The following is a 6,044-nucleotide window of genomic DNA, read 5'->3' as shown; positions in this document are numbered from 1 at the left end:
GCAGCGATGACCAAGTGTCCTTTACTAAAATCCTGGGAGGCCGGCTAATGTGTGCGTATAACAGAGACTTTCTCCTAAGCCTTTGCACACCCAGACAGCCTCTTGGCTGTTTATCGGCAACCACTTCATTGAGGTTTGGGGGATTCCTAAGGCACCACCTCACTTACAGTCTGAGGCACTTGCTTTCCAATAAGCCCTCTTAGGCTCTCAGGTGAGCATCGGCCAGGTGAGGTCTGGCTTTATGCAATGAATTAAATTGACATGACCTGGGTTCCGGCCTAGGCTCTTTGAAGTTGTTTGATGTTGGGAAAGCAGTGGGCCATAAATTGTTTTGTTTGATTTCTCTTTCCTTATCTGGGGATGAAAGCAGTTTCAAACACCCAGGGCTTTCAGATATTATCTTTTTTTTTTTTTTTTTTTTAGCTTTATTTTTGGCTGTGTTGGGTCTTCGTTTCTGCGCGAGGGCTTTCTCTAGTTGCGGCAAGCGGGGGCCACTCTTCATCGCGGTGCGCGGGCCTCTCACTATCGCGGCCTCTCTTGTTGTGGAGCACAGGCTCCAGACGCGCAGGCTCAGTAATTGTGGCTCACGGGCCTAGTTGCTCCGCGGCATGTGGGATCTTCCCAGACCAGGGCTCGAACCTGTGTCCCCTGCATCGGCAGGCAGACTCTCAACCACTGCGCCACCAGGGAAGCCCCCAGATATTATCTTTTAAAGTAAGTAATTGCAAAGCGTGAGATCAATGAACTATATTTAGTAATATGTATATATTTAAAAATTTTTTTAGAATTGTAGCTGTATAATAAAGCAAAGTATATCTCCCCCTCACACAGAGAACTGGAAATAATGAGATTATGAAGGAGGGGGCTACTTTTTTTCTAACTACCGCATTTTAAGTAGCTCCTTTTAGGAGGCCATTCTCACAGTGACTCCCAGCTTAGACTAACACAACATTGTAAATCAACTATACTCCGATAAAAATTGAAAAAATATACCATATGATGAAAAAGCAAAAAAAAAAAAAAAAAAAATTCAAATTCCTTTTAACGACCTCCAGGCCCTGTAAGATCTGGCATCTGGTTTCCTTCTGGACCTCACCTCCACCCACTTTCTCCTTTGTTCACTCTGTTCCAGCAGCACTTCTTGTTCCTTGAACCCATCAGCCACCTTTGCTCTTGCTGTCCTCTCTGCCTGGGAAATCCTTACTCCAAATACTCTCATGGTGGCTCCCTCACTTCTTTCATGTCTCTGCTCAAAGGTCAGTTTTTAGAGAAGCCTTCCAGACCATTCCATATGAGACAGCCTCACCCCCCTGACACCCACCGTGCCCCTTACCTGCTCTAGCTCCTCTCCCTCTGTCATACTCTATGTGTAGTTCACTTACTGTCTGTCTCCTTCCCCACTAGAATGTCTGCTCCAAAGGGGCAGGAGCTTAATCTATTCTGTTCACTGCTTTGTCCCAGGTACTTGAGACACTGCCCAGCTCACAGTAGGAATCAAATGAATACTTTTTAAAAATTTTATTTATTTTTAAATTTTATTTCATATTATTTATTTAATGTTATTTTATTTTTTAGTTTCTGGTGTACAGCAGAGTGATTCAGTTATATATTCTTTTTCATACTCTTTTCCATTTTGTTTAGTACAGCATATTGAATATAGTTCCCTGTGCTATACAGTAGGACCTTGTTGTTTATCTATTTTATATATAGTAGTTTGTATCTGCTAATCCCCAAATCCTAATTTATCCCTCCCCCACCCCCTTTCCCCTTTGGTAACCATAGTTTGTTTTCTAAGTCTGTGAGTCTGTTTCTGTGCTGTAGATAAGTTCATTTGTATCATATTTTAGATTCCACATGTAAGTATCTCATGATATTTGTCTTTCTCTGTCATACTTCATTTAGTATGATAATCTCTAGGTCCATCCATGTTGCTGCAAGTGGCATTATCAAATGAATACTTTCTGAATGAGTGAATTAATGAACAAATATATAGCATGGGTGATAAAGAAAAAAGCATTTTTTTTTTCTTTCTTGGATTAATTTGGTGGTTTCGTAGGTGAGAACACAGGATACGTATTGGGGTGTGCTAGACAGCTTCTAACATCGACCCATGTTCCCACCTCCTGGCATTCATGCTCTTAAGTAATAATCCCCTTCTCTAGCGTGTGGGCTGGCCTTGCCTCTAATAAATATAATGCAGCAAAAGTGATGGGATGAGGTTGCAGTAGACCGGCTCCGTCTTGCTTGCAGTCTCTCTGGCTCTTCTTGGTTTTTGCTGTGATGAAGCAGCTGCCGCGCTGTAAGCTGCCTTATGGAGGGGCCCGCGCAGCAAAGAACTGAGAGCAGCTTCCAGCCCACAGCCAGGGAGGAAAGAATCCCGCCAAGGGTCACGAGAATGAGCTTGAAAGCAGATCCTTCCTCAGTTGAGCTTTGAGATGTAGGCAGCCCCAGCAGATATCTTTTTTTTAAAAAAATATTTTTATTCTTGGCTGTGTTGCGTCTTCGTTTCTGTGCGAGGGCTTTCTCCAGTTGCGGGAAGCAGAGGCCACTCTTCATCGTGGTGCGCGGGCCTCTCACTATCGCGGCCTCTCGTTGCGGAGCACAGGCTCCAGACGCGCAGGCTCAGTAGTTGTGGTGCACGGGCCCAGTTGCTCTGCGGCATGTGGGATCTTCCCAGACCAGGGCTCGAACCCGTGTCCCCTGCATTGACAGGCAGATTCTCAACCACTGCGCCACCAGGGAAGCCCCCCAGGGAAGCCCCCCAGGGAAGCCCCCCAGCTGATATCTTGATTGCAGCCTCATGAAAGACCATGAGCTAGAGGACCCAGGTAACCTGTCCCTGGATTCCTCACCCATAGAAACTGTGAGATAATAAGTGTTGTTGTTTTAAGCCATTAAGTTTTAGGGTGACTTGTTATACAGCGATATATCACTAATACACAGCATTTGGTGGGAGATGAAGCCAGAAAGACAGTTTTGGTCTGCATGGTAGAGAGCCTTGTATGCCATATGAAGGAGTAGAATAATTCCCCCACCTCCAAGAGGTCCATATCCTAATCTCTGGAATCTGTGAATATGCTAAATTACATGGTAAAGGTGAGTCAGGCTGGGACCTGGGACCCTTTGTGCAGTGCTGCAACGCTTGAACCTGGACAAACGTCTCCTTGAGCAACAAAATACAAAGAAACTATAAGGGTCTAAAAATAACTTCATGAATGTGCAGTTGGGGCAAATTCTGGACAAAAAATACAAAAAGACCAAACAAGCTCAACTGGCACTTCTGAAAAGCTGGGAACAAAAGCAGGGTACTGTGCATGCCTCCTGTGCACAGTACCGCCAAAGGGGTGGGCAGACCACCTAAGCAGGGGTCCCAATAAAGCCTTGCCTGAATTTCTTGTCTGGCCTCTGATCAATTTCTACTGACTAAGGAGGCCAAAAACCCTGGTCGATAACAAAGGGAATTAAGGTCGTTATTAAACTGACTTTAAAATAGGAAGATTATTGTAGATTATCTCGATGGACCCAATATAATCACAGGGGTCCATAAGTGGAAGAGAGAGGCAGGAGACTTAGAGTCAGAGAAGGAGAGGTGATGAAGGAAGCAGAGGTCAGCATGATACAATTGCTGGCCTTGAAGGCGGCGGGGCCGTGAGCTTAGAAGCGCAGGATTCCTCCAGAAGCTGGAACACACAAGGAAATGGATTCTCCCCTAGAAGCTCTTGAAGAACACAGCCCTTTCAACACTTTGATTTTAGCCCAGTGAGACCCAGTTCAAACTTCTGACCTCCAGAAGTGTAGGAGAATATATCTATCTTTGTTTTAAGCCAGTACATTTGTGGTAATTTGTTAGAGCAGCAGTAAGGATCTAATACAGGATTAGGAACCAGCATGGTGCTGACCTTGGGTTCCAGACCTGCTCATAACCGTCCTGAGATAACCCGTGCACACTTGGTGTGCCTGCTCTCTGAACATACTCTTTCTTACAGCCATGGTTGCTTCAAGACTATTGTTGACACAGTTGTTTCCATTAGCAAATAACTTTCAGAACAGAAACCACAGAGGCTATAGTTTCTTTTTTTTTTAATTTAATTTAATTTATTTTGTTATACAGCAGGTTCTTATTAGTCATCCATTTTATGCACATCAGTGTTTACATGTCAATCCTAATCTCCCAATTCATCCCACCGCCACCCCCCACCCCTGCCACATTCCCCCCTTGGTATCCATATGTTTTTTCTCTACCTCTGTGTCTCAATTTCTGCTCTGCAAACCGGTTCAGCTATACCATTTTCTTTTCTTTTTCTTTTTTTTCCACACACACTGTATTTTATTTTTACAAGAGATAAATAGACTGACATCAAGCATTGTAAATGGATGCCACAACAAAAGCAACAATGATTGCAATTACCAAACACGAAACACACTCATACTATGTCATAATATTGACATTCAGTCCAGTAATCCTCCACTGTAACAGCTCCTTTACTTTGCAGTGAAAATTGATTTGTGTATTCTTTGCCTCTGAGTCCTTGTGGGATTTTTTTTTAAAATTCAAACAGAAAGTCACAAAAATTATAATCATCCTCATCAGTTCACTCAGTCCCATGTAATTAATTTTTTTTTCATCTTGATCTTTTGTTAGCACTTTTATGAGTTCATCAGTTTTTCATTAGAGTTCTGAAAACGCTTATTCATTCAGTTCAGCAGTACAGTCAGTTACCAGAAACCTATACTTGTCAGAGTCTTTTCCATGAATTCCTTGAAGATGAAACCCTTTTATAGGAACATATTTGTAAAAGCATCACAGTACACCCAGAACTGTCTGTAAATGACAAAAGACTTAAAAATGACCACGGTTAAAGATTTGATGAAAGTTCATAATAATGCACTTGACAAGGAAATTTAGTTATTTCTGAGATATACATTTTAAAGTAATAACTAGAATTATGACTTATAACATTATACCAGAACATATAAGATTTTTAGAAATTTCATGTAATGTCTGAAACATTTATATTAACATATTTCCATACAAATAACCCAATGAAAGATTAGTATTAGTTGTTTTGTTTGTTTGTTTGTTTTATACTGCAGGTTCTTATTAGTCATCAATTTTATACACATCAGTGTATACATGTCAATCCCAATCGCCCAATTCAGCACACCACCATACCCACCCCACCACAGTTTTCCCCCCTTGGTGTCCATATGTCTGTTCTCTACATCTGTGTCTCAACTTCTGCCCTGCAAACTGGCTCATCTGTACCATTTTTCTAGGTTCCACATACCTGCGTTAATATACGATATTTGTTTTTCTCTTTCTGACTTACTTCACTCTGTATGACAGTCTCTAGATCCATCCACGTCTCAACAAATGACTCAATTTCGTTCCTTTTTATGGCTGAGTAATATTCCATTGTATATATGTACCACATTTCCTTTTTCCATTCATCTGTTAATGGGCATTTAGGTTGTTTCCATGACCTGGCTATTGTAAGTAGTGCTGCAGTGAACACTGGGGTGCATGTGTCTTTTTGAATTACAGTTTTCTCTGGGTATATGCCCAGTAGTGGGATGGCTGGATCATATGGTAATTCTATTTTTAGATTTTTAAGGAAACTCCATATTGTTCTCCATAGTGGCTGTATCAATTTACATTCCCACCAACAGTGCAAGAGGGTTCCCTTTTCTCCACACCCTCTCCAGCATTTGTTGTTTGTAGATTTTCTGATGAGGCCCATTCTACCTGGTGTGAGGTGATACCTCACTGTAGTTTTGAATTGCATTTCTCTAATAATTAGTGATGTTGAGCAGCTTTTCATGTGCTTCTTGGCCATCTGTATGTCTTCTTTGGAGAAATGTCTATTTAGGTCTTCTGCCCATTTTTGGATTGGGTTGTTTGTTTCTTTAATATTGAGATGAATGAGCTGTTTATATATTTTGGAGATCAATCCTTTGTCCGTTGATTCGTTTGCAAATATTTTCTCCCATTCTGAGGGTTGTCTTTTCGTCTTGTTTACGGTTTCCTTTGCTGTGCAAAAGCT

Source organism: Balaenoptera acutorostrata, chromosome 9, assembly GCF_949987535.1.
Source record: "Balaenoptera acutorostrata chromosome 9, mBalAcu1.1, whole genome shotgun sequence".
NCBI classification, from domain to species: domain Eukaryota; kingdom Metazoa; phylum Chordata; class Mammalia; order Artiodactyla; family Balaenopteridae; genus Balaenoptera; species Balaenoptera acutorostrata.
The sequence above is the reverse complement of the archived record's forward strand: the minus strand, read 5'-3'. Positions refer to the sequence as shown.